We start from the raw sequence: 23559 nt of genomic DNA, 5'->3' as shown, positions 1-23559 counted from the left end.
TAGACATTGATTAATTATTAGGCTGAAGTTTTTGTGACCACTTTCTCCCTTTGCAAAGAACAAAAATGTATCTCTAAAATACTATCAAAGCCTCATCCCCACAGGTGACTGTACTAGAGAAGGGACTAATTGAAGGGAGTGGTCAAGGTTAAATGAGGTTATAATGGGATACTATGTTCCTTTAGAACTGGCATCCTTATGGGAAGAGGGAAGGACATCAGAGATCATGTCATCATCTCTTGCATGTGAATACATGTAAGATGATCCACTAAAGGAAGAAAAAGTGTCATCAGAAATCAAATCCTTGCCAGAACCTTCACCTTAGACTTTCCATCCTACCAAACTGAGGAAATAAATTTATATTGTTTAAGCCATTGTGTGAATGGCATTTTCTTAGGACAGCCTTAGCTGATTAAGACCAATGTAATGTCAAATAACTTTGTAAGGACAAATGAATCAGATATCTTTCATCATTTGGCTACCACTAAAATTTTCATTGCTAGTGCAATTTAACTTTAAAAATTCAGAGGAAAATAGCAAAAATACATAAGTATAATATTAATAAATTATAACTGTAAAACTGACAGACTTTATATAACCTATGAATTTTTTTAGGGCTTTTTATTAAAGAATAATGAATGAATGTATTATTCAATATTTAAAATATCCATAGCAGACCATTTAAGAAAAAGAGTTGTGTCTCAATGATACGCTGGAAGCTAATTGAGGGTTTTTGATGTATTTGCTTGCTTTTCAAATGCCATTTACTCTTGGAGTCTTAAGTATAAGAGTATGCATTTTCCATCTCTTTAAACATACACTACACACCCCGAAAAGTAGAGATATACATATTAATTCAGTGTAAACCCTGCCACATTGTAGCATCCTCCAGATGCTACAATAAAGAGGAAGAAATGTATTACTTAAATTGTCTACAGTGATGATTTTCAAAATTTTGTTTTATAGGCAGTTAATTTTATAGTATATTGAGAATATCTGGAATGTTGTGAGAAAGGTACAGATATGTATTACTTGCCCCCATACACTATAAAATTCCCAATATAAAAGTTTCTTCATTTAAAATTATTATATCATTTTCATGAACAACACTGTAATGGTGATTGGACTACAAGATGTCCAAACATTATTCCAGGCATGTCTGGGAGTGTGTTTCTGGATGAGATTGACATTTTCCATGGTAGGGTGAGTAAGGCTGTTTGTAGTTCTTGGTGTGGTGGGTCTCACCCAATCAACTGAAGGCTTGAATAGAACAAAAAGGCTGACCGCTTTTAGCTGGGGCATTTGACTTTTCCAATATTTGAATTGAAATTAAAACATTGGTTCTTGTGTCTCCAGCATACTAGTTTTAGACTGAAACTACTCATTAGTTCCTGGGATTTCACATCATTGATTTAAAATCATGGTATTTACTATTATTTGTGAAAAAAATAAATCAAGAAGTGCTGGGATATAATCTAACAATCATAGGTAATACAGTGAAGTGAATGCTGCCAAAACATTATATGCAAGATTATATTAAAACATTAAGAGAATGTCTTAATTAACATCGTCAAGAGCAAGGGATGACTTGAGAGCTTACAATGGTATATAAACCTTAATCCACATGATAGTAAGTACAGAAAGAAAAAAAAAAGATTTTGGAAGACAAATGAATAGAATTTTTCAAAGTTCAAATTGATCAATCTATTTATGTGAATGTTGAAATCAGGTGCTCTGAAGTGATAAATGATGAAGCATGAAAAACAATAGCTAAAATGCATGAAGTATATTATAAGCAATATCAATATATTTTGGTATGATATAAACACTTGAAAGGTCACTGGAATTTAGTTAGTAAGTAAATTGTAGGAAAACAATGTATGTTTTAAATTTTTTTTTTCTGGGTTTGTTGTAGGGGAAATTATCTGGCCAAGAGACAATTTAGGAGTATGGGAAGAAAGCATTGCATTTTCTGTTTACTTTCTTTCTTTTTTTCTAGTAGCAGGGGTTGAACTCGGGGGTATTCAACCACTGAACCACATCCCCAGCCCTATTTTGTATTTTATTTAGAGACACAGTCTCATTGAATTGATTAGTGCCTCACTGTTGCTGAGGCTGACTTTGAAACTGTGATCCTCCTGTCTCAGCCTCCTGAGCCACCGGGATTACAGGCATGCACCACCTTGACAGGCTTCTATGTTAACTTTCTACCAAAAATAGTAGGATCAAGTTTGACAGTATTATATGTGTGTTGGCATGAACATAAATTTATGCATAAATATACTAATATTGTGGATTCATGATTGTGTTTTACTATTGATATGCATGATTATGAAAATATGGAGGCTATTGTTATAAGCCAAAATTCGTGTAATCAGTATATTTTAGATCTGCCAGAAATCTTGGGCCTTATCAACCAAGTAGCAGAATAAATGAGCATTCACATAGAGTGAAGGATGATTCCTCAGTATCATGTTTCTAAGTATCTGCAGTTCTAGGCATATTTTATTACACCAGTTCCAGAGATCAATAAAAACTAGTACAGAAAATTTAAAATTAGATGATATTTTTATTAACTATAGTGTGAAATAGAGTACCTATAAATAAGTATATAATTATAAAAAATTTATAATGAAAATGTAGAAATTTTCAGGAACAAATTTTGAAAAAATATGTACATCTGTAATTTTTCCCTTTTCCAATATAATATGGTTAAAATGTTAACTATCTAAATTAATTTATATGATCAATGTACTTAAATAGCACTATCAATAGAGATTTTGATGATGTGATAAAAATGATACAAAAATTCATTTGAAAATAAGTACACATTCAAATATGGCCATTTAATTGTGGTAAAGAAACTGGTAATGAGACAATAGTATGTCCTTTTAAAAATATAAGTACAATCTTTTTTTCTAAAGTAGAATACTCTAGATAGGTCAAAACTAATATTTAACAATAAAACTCAGGTAAAATCACTTTTTTCTAGGTCTCTTAGAAATCAAGTCCAATGAGACTGTGACCCAGATGCAAGAAAGCCTGTCACCCAACAGAAAATAAACATCTCCATTCCTTTGCTCTATCCAGGAACCCAAAATTCTGCAAACTGAGAATAATCAAGAAGTAAATTCCAAGTTGATAATAAGTTCCTCCACTTTTTCTTTATAAAATACAGATTTGGGGCAGCTGTGTCAAACCTACTATCTTAACATTTTTAGGGGAAAGATTAATAGACTCACAATCTTAACAAGCAATTGCAGTCATCATTAATCACATAGGCACTTAATTTTATAACTTTATAATACATTTATTTGAAAGTTAACAAATATATCATTCAAAACAAAATTTCATAATTTGAAATTTTTGTAAATAAATTAGAACTGGGATTATCAGTGAGACAGCAGGGAAATCAGAGACATTTGCATTCACAATACTTTTTTTTATTTCTTCATCTACCAAGGGAGATTAAGAATACAATCATGCATAAGGTTGCTGTGAGAATTAAACTACAAAGATTGAATGAGTATCTGGGAAATTCTAAATGCCCAGTTTTGGATTTTTTGTTTGTTTGTTTTTTGAGGGGCATTGTCAATCCAGTGTATCTAACCCAGGTCTTGTACATACTAGGCAGGTGATCTAACACTAAGCAATATCTACAGATGATTTTTACCTTTGTTTTTCTTTTTTACATTTTGGAACAGAGTCTAATTTTTCCAAGCTGTCCTCAAACTTGTGATCATCTTGCCTCAGCCTTTTAAGCATTTGGTATTACAGACATGTGCTACCATGCCTGGCTCAATTAGTTTTATTCTGAACATTATCTAGATGAGGTACATGCACATACACACACATTATTTATAATGCTGAGAAAATGGACTGCTCCAAACCATTATGATTCAACTAAGCTTCAAGTAACTGTGAGCCAGAAAAGAAATATAGCCTGCACTACCAACAACCCTAAGAATTTTAAATGCACATTAGCAACAGAAATCTAATTATATCAGCTTACCTAGATTATCTCTTACACAGACTATGTTAGTGTTATTACATATCAGTATTGACACAAAACATAAAGTATGTATTTATTTCCTTTGTAATAATTTATTTCCTTAACTTGTAACAATGTAGTATTTATAAAAGTTGTTTTGTATTACACAAATGTAATGAATTTCATTTGTGGAATGAAAATATTACATATATGTCATACCATGTAGATCTAAATTCTAAGGAGATAAACACACACACACACACAAACATCTTAGTACATTACACAGTTATTGACATTGATATTTCAATTAAAGGTCTACTTGTTTATAAAAATGGTATTTTCCTATAAAAAGCCATATCAACTATAGTATGAACAGTAATAGCTTTAAGACAGAAATTTAAAAAAAATTCAAAAGGACATATGAGTCTTTCAGCATTTTAAAAATGGTTCCAGCAATAATAATTTACAAATGTGAAATTTGTTATAGGTGGTTCCAAAAGCATATTTTATTTTCACATAGTTTTGTCAAGGATAAATTGTAGTTCTTCAATTTGATTTATTGGAACCAGGAAAATGAATATGAAAATTGGATTCCAAGAGTGCTGAAATGAGAGGCTTATAAAAAATTGGATTGTACTGTATTCCTTCCATATTAATTTAGGGAGGCATCTTGATTATGTGATGTAATAGGAAAAACCATTACCATTAGCTCAACTAATATTACGATGTAATCCATGGATATTAACTTCCTGCCACTTACTCATTTGCTTCTTTCAAAACTTCTACTATCATGCCCATTTTTTTCAAAACGAATGGGGAGACAATAGGCACTCATTACTACTAGAGAATAAGGAGGTGATATAATTTGTGGATCTCCAGAACATTTTTACAATTTGAATTTCATTAAAACTTTTCAGTTCTCAACTGAACTCATCACATACATAAATCTATTCATTTATGAGACATTTTCAGGTGATTCAGTGCCTAAATTCTGTCTGGTGATTATAATACAATATTTGAAAGTTCACTTAAACAATCTCCTTCTAAGTAGGTAATGTTGTATTGTTTGTTAAATGGTTAGGCAATTTATGTGTTCTTTTTCCCATATATGCTTGAGGAACATGAATTCAATTTATTCTGAAGTGGGATATGGGCTAAATGATTGTGTTTTCCCCAAATTTGTTTTTCTCAAAACCTTATAAAATGGCAATCAGTGAACTGAATGATCATTGAACATGCCATGGATTGAGGGGTTTGCGTACTCCCCAAATCCAAATCCCAACTTGTTCGTCTTGGGAATTAAGACCTTGGGAAAGTGATTAAATCATGAGATTTGAGCCCCCGAGGAAAGAAATTCATGCCCTAAGACAGATGATCTCTCACTCTACCTGTAGAGATGCATCAAGCACAGGAAAATTATTGGTCAATATCTTGATTTTGAAGTTTCTAGACTTCAGAACTCTGAGGAATATGTATTTTGCTGTTTAAGCTACCTACTCTATGGTATTTTCAATACCATTCTGACTGCCATGGTTGTGTGTGTGTGTGTGTTTGTGTGTGTGAAGTGCTCTGAGAAATCTCATAAGGGCAAATATGTCTTCACAAAGTTCAGCTGTTAAGATAATTTTGTAGGAAATAATTGATTCTAAAAAAGTATGCTGTAAATATACAAAAGGAATAATTTTCAAATACCTCAATAAGTTATTAGCATCTGTAACTTATAAAAAATTACAAACACACACACACACACACACACACACAAAGACTATATTATGCTTATATGTGTGTTAGTGGGAAGTTGAAACATTTCTTGCACCATATTCTCTGTGTGGCAAAAAGTAATTTATTTGCACATGCTAAAGTGGTAGTAGAATAAAGGAAAGTAGAAACTACCTGGAAAAGTAATTGAACAACCCAATGGAAATAATAAGAAATAAATGAAAACACTGTATGGCACTATGGAAGTCTATATTGAATTTACATGACTCCTTGATTGCTCCCTCAGTCTGGCTTTTCTTCTACCTTTTTTCCTTATTACCTTTTTTTTTTTTTTTTTAAATCTCAAAAGCTATACTCTTTGAATCTCTGAATCATTGCCTTTTCCTTTTTGAATCTTTGCCTCATCTTTTCCTGCCCATTTTCTGTTATGGTTTGTTATGGATGCCCCCTGAGAAACACATGTGTTGAAAGCATGATCTCTGAAGCTACAGAAGAAGGCTTTTAGGCAATGAATAGGGCTGTGACCTCATCAGCAGATTAACACATTTAATTAATCTAAATTAGTGGGCTACAGAGTGATAACCATAGGAGGTGGAATGTGGCAGGGGCTTCTCTTGATCTTTGTCTCTGCTTCCCAGCTATCACGAGCTGAGCCCTTCTGCCTTGATGTTTTGCCTCATCTCAGACTCAGTGCAATGAACCAGCTAGCCATGGACAAATGCCTTTGAAACAATGAGCTCAAAATAAACTTTTCCTCCTTAAATTGTTCTTAGTTATTTTGGTTACTGATAAAAAGCTGACTCACATTTTCCTTAACAACAATCCCCATGGTCACATACTCAGGATTCTTTATTTCTCTTCTGCTACACACATGGCAATTTTCAAATCAGGCTATCATTCTCATGGAAACCCACAACAAAAAAATAATCCTTGCCTGGTATAACACAAAGATTTAAGAGGATCAACAGAAATGATAATGTGAACATTTAAAGCTTTTCATAGACTCTATGAATATGGATAGACTTTGTAATCAAAGAAATGATATTTAGACTTGGTAAGATTATAACTGGTTTTATGGTTTTTCAGAGGTAAAAGAAATTGAAATAGATTAATCCAAATTTTATTTGGATAAAAATAACTGTTAATAATTAGAATAAAACTTAGTAACATAGGCACATGCAGTCACAAATTGTCCTCCCCTGTTTTCAGAGAATTTATTGTTATAATCACCAGAGATTTGAGATTTTATTTTCCCAGTAGAAAAATCATTTATTCTGTCAGTCAAAATTATTTGCCTTAGCATCCTGTAAATACATAAGCATTTAATTAATATAACTGCTGATAACTTTTTTCAGAGTAAAACTTCATATCTCCCTGAAATTTTCACTTTCAAGGACAGCAGGAAAACATTTTATGATTACATTTCAAAACAATATTAATTTTGACAATAAATTAAATAAAATACATTGAGAGACAAACTACTTTTCAGTAAAATAGTTCACATGATTCTTTTGAAATGTACTAAAGGGGAAATAAAGAGACCATATAATAAGGAGTATACTAATTTTTTAAAAGATTATGTATTAAAAATTAATTATTCTTATGTGTAATGATTGTATTAGTAGTAGAACATAAATTTTGTTACCATTTCAACACATAAATCTCAGTAGTTGTAAAAAAATCAGTCATTCAGAGTAATATAACCCTATTAAAATGTTTTAATTTAATTACCATCATAGGTCTGAAATCAGTTTATTTTTGGTAGCATAATTATAGATGCTTCTGGTGACAAATTTTGAGAACAGTATTTGTTAAAAAATGAAGGCCATTTTTGAAAGTGGATCTAGAGAAAAAATTTTTAATAATCCTAATGACTTTAAAATATAATTGGGCCAACTTACATAAAATTAGATTTTATTGCTATTAAGATCTATTATTATCATATTCCCTAAAATAAAGCAGAAAGTGACCATGGGAAAAATGTGATTCTTTCAGTCTAGCTCATTCTCTACTACTTCTATAACTTCCTAATTTTTAAAAAATTGTGAGATAGAGATGGAGACAGAAATAGAGTGAGAATGGCAGACAGGATAAAATACACAGAGAAATTCGGCCCTGTTTTTCTACCCTCTTCTAGGGAGAACTATATTGATCTAATGCTTTCTCCCTTGTGTTGGTTTAGCAAGCCTGCCATAACAAGCACCATATACTGTGGGACTAAAAATAGCATATATATTTTCTCAAAACTGTGGGGGCTAGAAATAGGAGATTAAAATTTAGTATCTATAGGGCTGGTTCCTTATGATGCTTGGAGGGAAGGATCTGACCTTAGTTCCTCCTTGGCTTGAAAAGGGCCTTCTTCTCCTTGTATATGCCTTCTCTATCTGTGTCAAAAAGTTACCTTTTTATAATGGCAGTTATATCAGATTAGTCTCCATTCTAATGACTTCACTTTAATTAAATAGCTTTGTAAAGAGCCTATATCTAAAAGTGATCTCATTCCAAGTTTCTTGAGGATACAATAAAAACGTGAATTTTGAAAAGTCACAATTCAATCCATAGATAACCCCTTCCGTAATATTTAACATTATCAATTTAATATAATATAACATTGTTACTGCTTTTATTTGTTGACCATAAACATGTTTTCATGACTTCATAGAAGATAACAAATTTAGCTTTCTGTTCTAGTCAGCATTTTTCTTTCTTGTCTATATTTTACACCTCATTTTACCTCACTGTTTATATGTATGCAATATATAGTTAAAATTCTATTTCAAATATTTTATTTTAACCATTATATGTGGCAAACATTTATATAAGCTTAATAATGTACTTGATATTTTTATTTTATATATCATATTATATTACGTACACAATTTGTTCTGGTTTATAATGAATGTATTCTATTGTGTAGATGCTACTCTGCATTAGCAAATATTCAACCATTGTTTCTAGGAGAAATACAGAGTTAAGGTACTGTGAACATGTGATTAGCACATTTTAGTCAACCAATCAATACATAGCCTTGTTTTATGTTTGTTTCTTTTTAAAGTCACTTTACTTTATATTGTTGATCCATAAATATTTAATGCATAGACAACAGCATTATAACTTGAGTTTAAATAAAGCTTGTCCTATGCAAGTACAATATTTTCTCCATAAGACATCACATCTGTTTTGTGCTAGAGAATATTAATAAGCACTTCAGCTCCACACTTGGAGTACTTTTAAATAGTAAAATCACACACACAAAAAAACAGCAAAGACACACAAAAAAGTAGATCTAAATAGATCTAAATGGATCCACATAGATCTAAATAGAGTACCAAAGACTATGAGAAGATAGCAGAAATTTGCCCCATTATCAGGTGGTGGTGGTGGTGGCACTCTCCTAGACACTCAGGAGCCTGAGGCAGGAGGATCTTGAGTTCAAAGCCAGCCTCAACAATTCAGTGAGGCCCTGCCTTTAATTAAAATGCAAAAAAGGACTGGGGATGTGACTCAGTGGTTAAATGCTCCTGAGTTCAATCTTTGGTTCTACTACTAATAATAATAATAAATAAAAATAAACAAAGGAAAAGAATTGCCTCATGCAGTCTCAGCAGCAAATGTATATTCTAGTGGCCCAAATTTTTCAGCATTGCATATGTCTCCACACAACCATACACATCCCCAATTATTCATTTTAATTTAGAAATAAATTTAACTAGTAAGCATATTCACAAATACAAAATTCACAACATTTTCCAGGTACTGCTATAAACATATAAATTCTTTAACAATAAAACTGGGATATACATAACTTTTTTTTTCCTTTTTTAAATTTTTTTTTTAGTTGTAGATGGACACAATACCTTTATTTTATTTATTTTTATGTGGTGCTGAGGATAGAACCCAGTGCCTCTCACATGCTAGGCAAGTGCTCCACCAACTGAGTCATATTTTTTTTTCTTTTTTAAATGCAAGGAATCTCCTGAGATAATTAAGTAGATTATCCAGAATATCAAAGTTAGTAAATGTCGCAGTTAGGATGTGAATAAAATTGAGTGCATAATCTCATCTTACTTATTCTGTGCCTTTTAAAATCAACCAGAAAGCTATTTCTTTACTATGAACAGTGTATTTGATTTCACATAATTCAGCCAGACCTCTAGATTAGAATATCTTGTCATTATATATATATATATATATATATATATATATATATATATATATATAAACATATGTATATTTGTATAATATATATTATATATATATTCACATATATATTAGAAAATTAAAGGATTGGGGTTTGTTCATATTATGAGATTAAATGCAAAAAGATGTTTGAAAATAGGAATCTTAGAAAATAATTTATAATTACTTTTGTAATCAACTCTTCAAACTAACTTATTATAATTTATGTAAAATAAGCATAGTATTTAAATTAACTGAAATGTATGGTAAATATATTATGAAAAGATTTTGCAAAGTTTCTTGTAAATAGATGAATAATTAAGTACACCTTAAGAGTTATTTTTTGAATTGTCTATTTTTGTTGTAGGTTGATTTCTAACATAATTTGTTTGTTAGATGCTATTTATTAAGGTATTTCTATGAGACAGATAAGGAAATGAGCAGGATTTATGTTCCCAGTCAGCATCCTCTAGCTTTGGGCTGCTGCTTTCACTGCTTCTCCATCTCTATGGGTGAGTTCTTCCAGCTCCTTAGGAAGTGGTGATGTGAATCAACTTCCATCTAAGGAATGTGGCTTTTACTATAACAGTGAAAATGAATCATCTACATTTAAGTACTTGAGATTTTTGGTAAAACACCACAGTTCTACCTGAAACTCCAACTGTTTGACTTGAATTCATTTGATCTTTTTTATTTTTATTTCTACTTTTGTAGGGCAAAGTTCAAAAAAAAAAAAAAAGCAGTTACTGTTTCATTGAAAACAGCAGGCAACACACTGTAGAAACTGCTCAGAGAACTGCTCTCCAATTCCCATTTGAGAGAACTGAATTTTAAAAACTCAATTCCTCCTTGGAAATCACTCTGCTTTTTATTCAAATTGTAAACATTCAGGTTACCAACTGTTTGAAGAATTGAAAAAGATTTTCAATTTGAAATCAGCATAAGAATCCTTTTTGTTTTAATTGGGAAAAAAATCAGCCAAGACTTTACAAACCCTATAGGTAATATAATAATTTCTAAATAAGATGAAGTATATTTCATAATAGTCTTTCCTTCCTTCTTTTTCCCTTCTTCCTCTCTTCCTGTCTTCTCTCCTACCCTAACTCTCTGGTTCCACTCACTTTTCTCTACCCTCTCTTTTCTATTTTTCTTTGAAACGGTATTCAATCATTTCATGGCGTCATAATTGTTGATTCCATCATATATCATCCACACTGACATTTACAACACATTTGCATTCTGTTAGAAAATGAAGACTTGAAATCCTTACACTCTATTCTGAAACTTGAGAAATTGGCACCTTAACACTGCATCTTAAACTCAAAAACTAAAAATCCCCAGATACGTTAAAAATCTTCTCTATACTCATATAAAAAAATTGATCTACTAGTAGTGATTTGGGCTTCTAGAATCAAAGTCTACCTTTTTTTAAGCTGAGAAAGCACATATCCAAAGATTACCTACTGACCTCAATTAAAAAATAGACAATCCCTCTAAAATTCTCTCTGCTTTAGATAGCTCATATGTGATATGTGGTATACACACATTAGGCCTGAGTAAAATGTGCAAGTTTTCATGATTTCTTAAATACTGCATTTAAAAAATGGTGAACCATATTTTTAAAAATGAAACTCTGAAAACCATATTATAGTACCTTTGTGTCAATGTAATTTTACATATGCATATATTTAAAAACATACATATATTTATCATATGTGATTACATGCACTTTTACTAATAGGGACTTTAAATAATATGTACAGCAAGAGATATTAATACTATGAATTGCATGTGAATATTTAAGATTCCATAGGCATGCATTACAATTCAGATAAAATCATATATGAAAATATGTAGTTTTAATTTTAAATTAGTTGCAATGCCTATACAATCTTAACAATGTTCCCTATTATGTTAACTACCATTAGGGCTATTTTAAATAATAATATTGGGTAGAAATAGAAATAAGTACAAACTGAATTTTAAAAGTTTTGATTCTCCTCCTACATGCTCCTTATGCAGTGCAGTCTTAATAATCTCAGTTCTGATTGACAATAAGTTTATTATTTTTTTGAGAAGTCAGATCTTAAGTTGAGACCAAAATTATCTTATCATTTAGTGATAATATATAATGAAAGGAATATCTGTGTAATATCAAAAGAGATTTTTGTGAACTTTCATCAGGAATCCATCACAATTCATGTGAATAACCTGACAGGAAGAATAGTATTGCAATATACATTTTTTATATGTGAGAATAAAACCTAGCTACCAAAATTTATTGAAGAAATAGGGGAAATTCACTTTGATATAAATCTAGACAAGACAAGACAAAGAAATCTTTGGTCCTTGATCTAAAAACAATGTGAAGTGAATTATTTGTAAACTACAAAACTATAGAATTGTGATTAGCCATGACAACAATATCATCTTCAGCAGCTAGTAACATACTTAATAGTTTAGTAAAAGGTGAGCTTGATATATGATAAAATCTAATTACTAAACAATAAAACTTAGGTGTATCTGTATCTTTATGTGTGTGTGTGTGTGTGTGTCCTCTGAGATCACCAGGACTTGTTGTTTGTTTTCATCGTGAAAAGATAAAACATATATTGCTTATTTTAAATTTGATTTACTGCATATTTTGATAGTCTAACAATCTTAGCTCTAATGAAGTATGATACATAAGACAAAAAAGCTAAGACACTTGAGTTTATTCAGGTATAAGTAAAGTATCTGAATTTTTTGACCCATCTGAAACTCATTTTTTCAATCAAAACTTAGGAAATGTAGATCAAAGTAAAATAAATGGAATGATGATCACTACTGTTACTTCTAGGACATAGCAGTCAACACAGCCTTTCCCCCCACCCACCCCCACTTTCCAATATAATGAATACAAAATTAAGATGTGTGTGTGTGTGTGTGTGTGTGTGTATACATATGTTTATTTATAAGAATACTGAAATTCATACTCAAATGCCTACCTGCAAAAGAGTCTAAATTCTTCTGGATTTAATGCAATAATAATTAATTTTCATCAGGTGAGAAAAACAAATAGTAGAAGGAAAAATTTGTTGACACCCACTGAAAGACATTTTATTTTCTTCTGTTTCATAATATTGGTACTTTAAAAATATTTTAGATAATTTCTATTGTCAGTGATAATGATATCACCCACAGACGATCATGACTAGAGAAACTTAAACTTCCTCTATCCTCTAGGTTATCTTTTCTTAGATTATGTTCTTCATCTTATACTGACCACTTCTTCCTCTTTTCCCCAATACTTCATTTCCCTTCCATTTGCATAACTAAGCAAACCTAGTGTGTAGTTATTATGACAGTGAAGTTGCATAAGGTGATGATCAGATGGAGATATAGGTATAGATACTTTTCACATATTTCAGGGTCTGAACATCTTACCAAACCTTATAGCTTGTTCATCTTGCCACTCTTAGGACAGAGCCATAAGACTCCTGTCTATGCAGCATATGAAAAAATAAAAACAAAGAGCCTGAGATCACCAGGACTTGTTGTTTCTTTTCATTGTGAAAAGATAGAACATATATTCACCTTGCTTATTTTAAAGAATAGAAGGGAATTTGCATAGTGCTACCATGATTAGCAGATTCTAGAATTAAAAAAAAAAAAGAAAATCAGTATCATTCTAATATTTTGAAAACTAAATTATTTTGCTTTTTGCATAAGTCCTGGGACTCTGAATATCTAGATGCAATTATCCATATAAATGTGTGTTTATATATAGGTGTGCATATGTGTATTTATTTGCATGTCTGTGTATATGTGTATCAGACTTGGTAAAAGAGTAAGAAAATCATTATTTTTTACACTGAGATGGGATACATTGGCTATTTTTATCACAAATAAGGCAGAGGAAGGCTTAAGAACAAACTTTTTCAAAAGGTGACTATATAGCCTATAGACATACTTACTTTGGGAAAGTTACCAAAGAATATGATTTTATAATTTTTAAAGCCTTTTGACTACTGATATAACCTTCTTGTTTTTATTTTTTCCTATTTAATATAGATTACTTAGAAAGCCTTTTTATATAACCTCTACATTCACCTTCTATATATTTTTTAAATAAGTTATTAAAAGAACTAGAAATAGAAACCGTAGCTAATGGGGGTCATTTAAGGAAGAACAAATGTCTGCTTTAAAAGGGTTCAGTGTGTGTGTGTGTGTATTGATTCTGGGATATTTTTCAAATTTATCTATAAAGTTTCCTCATTTAATTTTTATTACCAAAATAGCTTTTCTCTTAAATTTTCTCCTTTTTTTGCATTGGTATGAGGACTCGGTTTTTATGTAATGATGACTATTTTTGCATACTTAATGTGATTTTCCTTTTTTGCAAATTATTTCAGGAATGATATTATGTGATAATGATCTATAATGTATAAGACATGATGCCAAGATATGTATCTTACAGCATAGAATCATAAGTTCTGTTTATTGTGACAGAATTTTCACTGATGAAATGATTTATATTGCTACTCGGACTGGTATGAAAAATGTTACAATTTTTATGCTAAAGCACAAATATGTATAAAATATATAAACAGATATGTAGAATTATATTTCATATTAAAATTGTCGTGGACAATAGAAAAAAAATAGGGGACATTCTAAAAAGGATCCTTAGAAGATAAATAAATTGAAGAAATTAAAGGGTTTTTTATTAAATCATAGAAATGCTTTAAGATTTAATTATTATTTTTTTAAATAATTTTTTTTAATATTTATTTTTTAGTTTTCGGCAGATACAACATCTTTGTTTGTATGTGGTGCTGAGGTTCGAACCCGGGCCGCACGCATGCCAGGTAAGCGCGCTACCACTTGAGCCACATCCCCAGCCCGTAGATTGAATTATTTTGTAAGCATTTTTTTTTGCTATATTATGCTAAAATTATCCCACACTCTTTGAGGTTACAATTGAGGTTTACATAAGAAGTCTCCCTTAACACTTCAATGAGTAAGATCCACTCTCCTTTGGTTCTAGCACAAAAGATTAGATTCTAAGTATATAAAATACTGCCATCATCTGGCCAATCAGCCAGATATTTAAGAGCCATCCTTGTTAATTTGATTTTGTTCTAAATCCCATAAAGCAGTGATTAATTGTGTCATTCTTACCCATTTCATACTTCACTAATCTAATTACTTCCAGCCATTGTAGTTGCTACTGCTCAGTACCAAGGTATGATAATTTAGACTACTTGCATAATCACCTACCTGATTTTCTAATGTCCAGATCTGCCCTTTTCAATTTTATTAAAACCAACATGTATGTCATGTTTTCCCTTCCCACCACTTATGTTTTTAAACACAGAGACTAGGAAACTATCATACTAGAAACCCAACAAACAATGCTTTGGTGACTTACTTGGTCTGCATTCGGCTTTTCAGGGGCACTGAGTTTACACAGCCACAGAATTCCAACTCCTCATCTATTCTGCCACATTCCTACCAATGATGCGCCTCGTCATGTGCTTAGTCAGTTCCAATAACCCTTCTCAGCCAACTTCTCTGACCTTCTCAGTCTGACCCTGATATTGTATATTCTTAACGCACTGCACATTCTCATGATTCTACACCACCAAAATTTCACTTCATTTATTTTGATTATAATTTATGAACCCATTCCTTTGGAGACTTGAATGAAAAAAGTCCACTTTCTATCCTTTATTTTATATTCCCTGTATCTGTACCACTGTCTGGTCTAATTCCACATAGAATGAAGAGATATGTGAGACAAAGTGACTAGCAAAATATCTTAATATATTGGAAACTAAGAAAGGATCTAAAATACTATTGGCATAGAAGATTATGTCGGTTTGAGGACATTACCTGAACTTAAGAGAAAATAAAGGGCTAGGGATGTGGCTCAAGCGGTAGCGCACTCGCCTGGCATTCATGCTGCCCGATTCAATCCTCAGCACCACGTACAAACAGAGATGTTGTGTACACCGAAAACTATATATATCTATATATATAAATTCTCTCTCTCTCTCTCTCTCAAAAAAAAAAAAAAAAAAACAGAGAGAGAGAGAAAATAAAAAGGGAAAGTTCTTGAATCAAAACGACTCAGCTTACTGAGCCTGATAAAAGAAGGAATTTGTAGTTTAAAAAATGATTTTGTTTGGAAATTGGTTCTTCAAAGAGGTAATCAAGTTAAGATGAAGTTACCAGGGGGAGCCTAATTCCACCATCTGGTATCCTTATATAAGATGAGGAAATTTAGGCACACACAGATACAGAGGAAAGACCAAGTGAAGAAACTAGGAGGGAAACTTCAGGAAGAGTAGCATCAGAAGAAACCCACTATGGTGATACCTGATTCTAACCTCTAGGCTCCAATATTGTGAGAAACTGAGTTTCTCTGGCTTAGGCCATGCAATCTGTGGTACGATGTTACAGCAGCCCTAACCAACTAACACATGTGGTGAGTAAAAATAGCAGACAGAAGAAAGTGTAGTCTAGTGGAAAGATAAGGGGTCCAAGGTGTTATCAGCTCTGAGATAAACAAAATGTGAAACAGCAAACTCTGGAAGACAGCAGGACTAGGTAAAGTGCTGCATTCCTAATTTTAGAGGATTCAGAAACAAATGACTGTTTGGTTTTCTTTGTTTGTTTGTTTTTAATTTAAAGATGAGTATCCTCAGCCTTAAACTACAATAAGAGTAACAATCAGTGGGATAATGTGTCATTTTAAAAAATTCAAAATAGATCAATTCCTAATTCTAGGAATTCCTTAAGTGTATTGTTTTTTAATTTGTGGTATGGACTTGAACCCAGGGATGATCTGTCATTTTATTTTTTAATTTTAATACAGAGTCTTGCTAAATTGTAGAAGCTGACCTTTGATCTGGCCATTCCCCTGCCTAAGCCTACCTAGTATTTGGGATTACAGGAATATTCCAGTGCTCAGCAGGTATTTAGTAGTAGTAACACAATAAAATTAAGAGAGCTTTTAACACTGAATGTTAATTCAAGTGTAACTCACTGAACTCTTAGATAGCCCCATAGGTTATCTAATATGATTGTCACCTTCATTTATTGATTGAGAGAAAGATAGTTAAATGAATTTTGCAACGACATGGTAAATTACAACAAATAACAAACAAGCAAACCCGGAGATTTCAAATTAGAGAATTTGAATCTAACATATAAGTATCAAATATTATTTTATAGTCTGTTGTTCCAACTGAAGGTAAATAAACAATTCTGTATTACAGATTTATGTTGATTGATTTGTTGGGATTTCTACTTGTTTTTTTTTCATGATTATATTTTTATTGTTATCGAATTATGTGATGCATAATAAATGTAATTCCCCCAAAATATATAATAATTATCCCCCAATATGTTATAACTAAGAAGACTTTAAAAATAATTTCTCATATCTCATGATTTTCTCATAAACTAATATCAGATGGTTTTCACGTTAGAGTAAGAAACATAACCAATCTGAAGATGAATATGAAGGAAAAATATTTGTTACCCTTTAAATTCTAGCTGTCAAGGTTATTAGTAGACATACTTTGAAAAATTACATAAACAAAAACAGTTTTCTCAATTGAAAATTTAAAGACACAAATTCTACTAATAATGAAAACAATATAGACTGTGACATGTTGATAATTTGTTGAATGTATATTTACTGTAATAATAACAAACACCCTCCAAAATCAGTACTTCTCTATGTATTTTACACTATGTAAAGAACCACAAAATACTTATCCTCAAATTACTAATTTTTTTAACTTGTATATTCATATACATAGGGATATAGTTATAGAAAGATAGATAAGGGAAAGAAAAATGAACAGTTGCAAAATTAAAATATCAACCTGGAGATATAAATCAGTAGAACAGTACTTGTTTAGAATGTGTGAGGTCCTGGGTTCATTCCCTAGTACTACTTCCCATAAAAATATATATACACAGACATATATTATATATATTACATATTAATTTTAAATATTTGTAGTATTGCATTAAAATTCATTTAATTAAGATCTTTTTTAGTTAGAATACGTAGTCTTCAAATTTAAGAATTAAAAGCTTACTGAGTTTCAGGTTTAGTATTTTTGGACTTTTTTACTGTTATTCATATTTTGTATTATTGAATAGGCTACCTCAATTGTTCCAAATATTCTAATAATCTGTGTCTTGTTTTATAATTTCTGACACTTTTTACTGTAAAAGAGAAATATAATTGCACAGCATAGTTTTAAAAGTTTTTATATCTGAGATTAATAATAATAATGCTTCACATTTTATTAAAAACAATTATTTATTGGTAATATAATCTTCATATAAGGAGCTGCAAATTATATTTAATTTTATTCAAATAATAAATCAGATTAACATTTTATTTTTATTATACTTATTTTTAATCTAACATTTTCATAAGGCTGTATGTAAACAAGTTTTATTGAGGATTATTGTGTCATCTTTCAATTAAATAATTTCATCAATAAAGACCAACAGAATATCTGTAGATCAATGTTAACATATCTAGGTGTGGATCAATACTAAAATTGTTATATTGTTGTTTTCCCTTGGTATTTTCAGTTTTCCTGGGCCTAAATTTTTCAAAGAATATTTACATTATTTTCTCTACATCTTTATTTTCTATTCATTTAAAATTATTTTACTAATTTTATCAATGTGATAAAGACATATATTAAAATATTTACTGCTTCTACAATGCACTCTTAATTTTAACTCTGTAGAAATAAATTTTATTTAAACATGTTGGCAAATGCCTTCATTTTGTTAAATGTTGCTTATATTTGTACTTTTTGATTTCTTAGTTTGAGACATTATCTACTGAAGAGGATTTTCTCTCTTTCAGTCCATTCTATTTCACTCAAGCCCAGTTCCCCTTTCCCCATAAGCAATCATAGCCACCTTGTAATCTAGGTCAGATTATAAATTAATATTCAGTATTTATATGACTACCATGAAGTAAACTTTACTTACTGGAAGAATATTCAATTCTACAATTTTCATTTGTATAAAAACTTATGATTTCTGCAGATATAATAATTATCTCAATATTTTCCTTGTAACTTATTAGTGTTTTCTTAAATGATGTTCTATATATCTGTTTCTCTCCTTATAAAGACTTTTAAAGTCTTAATAAGTTTAGTGTGTTGTCTAAGCACTGTTAAACCTTTATTTTTATGTAAAATATGAAACATTCACTCATAATCACTACAAAAAAGTAGAAAGCAGTGATAATTTTAAAATGTTGTAATTCTATTTTTTTTTAATTTGATTCCCAGATTTAGGCAAAAAGTTATTGGCAACATGTGATGAGATTGTGCACTGCAGCACCTGTGTATATGTGCCTGTGGGTACTTGTGTCAGCATGCTAATTTCCTATTATCATCCACTTATGTATCATTGCATGTGACTGACATCTTGTGACAAGAAATTTTTCATAGCCTTCTTGGAATTGTCATAGCATATTCTATATATTCTGTAATCTCAGATCCATGTGTTTTGTAAAATTAAAGTGAACTTAATGGAATTGAATTGAAAACATATATGTCCATCTTTGTCTTAAGATGTTGAAATTCTTTTTTTTTTCAGTAACTTTAGAACCATTGTAGTTTATCAAAGAAATGAAATTTATCATATTTCTCTCTAGAATAATTACATTTATTCTAAGTATTATTATTATTATTATTATTATTATTATTTATATTAAGTATTCTTAGTACTTCTATTAGAACTGGTAATGATTTTAGGTGTCCAAAAATTCGTTTATTTTTTTCTGGAAAGTTTCTCTAACTACAGAAATCTAAGACATCTGTTACGTTGTTTTCTTCTTTCAAAAGTTTACTTCTTTGCTTCCCTGGTTTCTGTTGAAACATCAGCTATTTCTTTTACTACTTTACCTCAGAAATTAATGATTTTAATCTTTTCATCCCTGTTTACTTTTTTTTTTTTTTGTAAGAAGGATTGAACTCATGGGCACTCAACCACTTGAGCCACATCCCCAGCCCATTTTTTAATTTTATTTAGAGACAGGGTCTCACTAAGTTGCTTAGCACTTCACTGTTGTTGAGGTTGTTGAACTTGCAATCCTCCCGCTTCCACCTCCCAAGGTGCTAAGATTACAGGCCTGTACCACCATACCTAGCCATCTCTCCCTACTTTTGAAGATGCTCTCTATCTTTGGGGTTCAAAAGTCTGGAAAGGTGGTACCTTGCTCTGTGTGTTTGTATATGAGTGTGTGTAGACTTGTGTTTTGTTTTCCTGTATGGAGAGAGCTGAGAATTCTGACTATGATTTTTGTGCCCTTCCTTACTTAGGAAAAATACTTTCATAATAAAAATCAGTATTTTGCCAAATTCTATGTCTACTATTCCCTTTGAACTTACTTTTTATGAAACAAATTATACACGAGTTAGTTCTATTGACTATTTCCTATAAGTATCTTAGGTTTATTATCCCATTTTTGTCTTCTACTTCAATTTAGATACGTTCATTCAGTCTGTCATTGATATTTTGTGTAGTATACTATAAAACACAACCTCAGATGGTTTATATTCAGCTATAGGATGATCATAATTGATAGGGGACAGATAGAATGGTCGGAACACGAGATTAAGAGAATAATTCTGTAACATGGGCCCACTCTGCTGACCCTATATGCTTTCTTTGCCAAAAAGCAATTGACCTGCAGCCCCATTTGGCCTAAGTGGATAGGGTATGTCACATTCATCAACAAATTGAGGCAGAGGCAAAGTTGGGGAGTCAGTGTAGGTAATGAATGATGGAATCCAGAGAGGATGATATGACTAGTTGTCAAAGAAAGAACAATGGGTTGTTAGCCTCCATGATTAGGCTCCTGAGCACTCTGAGTGCTAACAATGAACCTCTGTGTCCCTGCTCTCTGCATGTATATGGGGGAGAAAGAGAAGACAATGGTTAAGTAGAAGGGTTCTGGAGTCTATTAAAAAGCAAGTCACACCCCTTTTCATGGACTTTTGGCTCTGAAGGGGCCGTCTCTTTGGAGAAATCTGTCTCTATCACTTTCTTAAATAAAACTTGCTCTCTACTCTTGCCTTGGCATTTTTCCGATGTTTTAATCTTCAACACTGGGAACAAGGGCCTGTTCCTGATCGTCAATGGGCTGGTACCAATATGAGTCTTTCTAATACATTACAATTCTATGTTAGAATTGTTGATATGCTCTTAAAAAAATATGAACCATCATCTGTGAGTCTGATATTACATTTTTGTTTCTCTCAATTGCCGTGCATGCCTTTCTACCTCTTTGGGTAATGTTTCACTTAGAATTTTATGTAAAAGTTCCATAGAAGATTGGGATGACACACTTCAAAAGCATATCTCCTCTTTTCCTTTGTTAAAAAGGAAAACCTAACCAGGTTCTGGAACAGATGGCTTACTCTGTATTGTTCAGTCCAGGGCACTTCTCTGGCCTCCTCAGCAGCACTTCTCCAGGATGCTGGTCATCATGCGGTAGAGCTGGGTCTCCACACACAGGACAGACTACAGGGGGCTTCGTTCTGTACCAAAAACATTCTGATCTTTGTTCACAGATTGCTGAAATCTGGTGAATTTCTTGAGGGCTACCACACATTTGATGCAGACTTCCTCCACTACAACTTTGTGTGCTATTAACTTTAAGACTACAGTCATTTTCCCATTGCCATTTAAAGACTTATATCATAGTACCTACAGACTCCATTGTGCAAAGCAAATGTCCTATAAGAAAAGCTACTGGTACATTTATAAACCCATTACATTTCCAAAAATGTTCTTTTTTTTTTTAAATCTGGAAATTGAAATCACATTTCCACATCCAATTTGAATTCCCAGTCCCTTTTGTTTTCTTCATTTCCTCTGGTGTGACCAGATACATTTCGCACTTTTATGACATTCCATAACTAAGTAAATATCTCTTTACATACAAGGGTGATTATTACTCACATATGCTTTTAGTGTTTTTTTCCCCCTTTGTTTTATAGGCAAGATTCCATGACAGGTTTAACAGCCATGGGGACACTAAAATCTTGTGAGACCATAGGAAGGCTCTATTCTGAATTTTAATGTGTCTTTATATCATTCATTACCCATAATTATCCCCATAACTTTTTCGTTTATGCTTATTAATATTATGAGAGATTTTCTCCTCCTCTTTCTTCTGTTCCTTCTTCACACTTATTTATTTATCTTTTCAGGCAGAGAAAGAAATGAGAAAATAACATTTTTTTTCTCCTTAGAAGGGGTTAATATATTTATCTTACCTTTGGGATCATCCTCTAAAGATATTTAGATATAAGTGACCATTTAACACTTCAGAGCTTATCTCTCATTTTAGTGCTAGTACAAACCTTTGGTTTCAGAAAAAATATTTTTCCTCTGAAATTTAGAATTTTATTCTCCCAGGGTTGAGTAATTCATTTCACTTTGGTGGTAGCATAAATATTCTTTTCTGCTTCATTTTGTAAACTTATAGTATACTGATAAATCTTTCATACTTTGTTCGTTTTTGCATCTCTTTTCTTTTAAATAGACTTATGTAGTATCTGATAATAATATCTTTGCTTTATATTGAATGTATATTTCTTTCTGTATGCACTGTCTGATAGAAAAATAAGGAGGTTTTAGATCTATTTCTTTATATTTTGAATAAAAGTAACGGTTTCTGTGAAATACCCATCCAGTCTTTTTTATTATGGATACCTTTGAATAATATGAAATTATTGAGCTGTGGCCTATATAAAAATTAATTTACTTTTCAAGTAAATCTCTCCCATATATGTCTGTTGATTAAGGGAATTGACTGAAAACTTATCAAAGCAAACATTCGCTCAACTCTGCCATAAAATAATTTCCTTTGTTGTGTTTTAGTATAGTATTTTATTTGTATGCTTTGCCCTGTCGCGACCCCTCGCCGGCAAGGGAAACACGACACAGGATTCTTCTTTCAACAGTTTATTCAGGCCTTGAGTCATGTATCATCTTCTAGCGCCCCGCGCCCGACACACCCAAGCACAGCTTAATAAAGCCCCCGGCATCCCAATCCTAAGCCGCTACGTGGATCTCTCTCATAGGGTGGTAAGGGATTGTGCGCCAACTCTCCATAAAAGGAGTTGTTTATCACAGGCCACAGTGGAAGCCGGCGCCATCTTCTAATGGCGGCCACGGTCTATAAGAATGGCTTACCACAGTTCCCCCTTCTAATTTATAAAACAATGCAGGCGAAAGTAGAGGTCCTATCCCACTGTGCAGAAGTGGCTGCAATGTATGGTTCAGTCCTAAGGAGGCGCCTTCCCCAGACCTGATCCCATATCAGCCGATGCCTTTTTTCGTAGGGCGGGGCGTGGACTTCAAACCGGCATGCAATAGGACATGCTTTCCTTGAGGTCCGTTGAGGGATCACTCAAGTGCAGTGCCTTGCCTCGCATCCTGCATCGTGACGACGGCGAGAAGTAGGATAACACAGGTAGCCTGGTAATAATGACAAAATTTAAGTTGGCAACACAATCCCTAAGCCCCAGAGGAAGGTAAAGAGTCTGTAGCCGAGAAGAAAGACCAGTCCTGCACAGAAACCAATCCACAAAACTACAACTACCTTATAGTGCAAGGGCTAT

The sequence above is a fragment of the Marmota marmota genome, unplaced genomic scaffold (genome assembly GCF_001458135.2).
Source record: "Marmota marmota marmota unplaced genomic scaffold, marMar, whole genome shotgun sequence".
Taxonomy (NCBI): domain Eukaryota; kingdom Metazoa; phylum Chordata; class Mammalia; order Rodentia; family Sciuridae; genus Marmota; species Marmota marmota.
Note: the sequence above shows the minus strand (reverse complement) of the source record.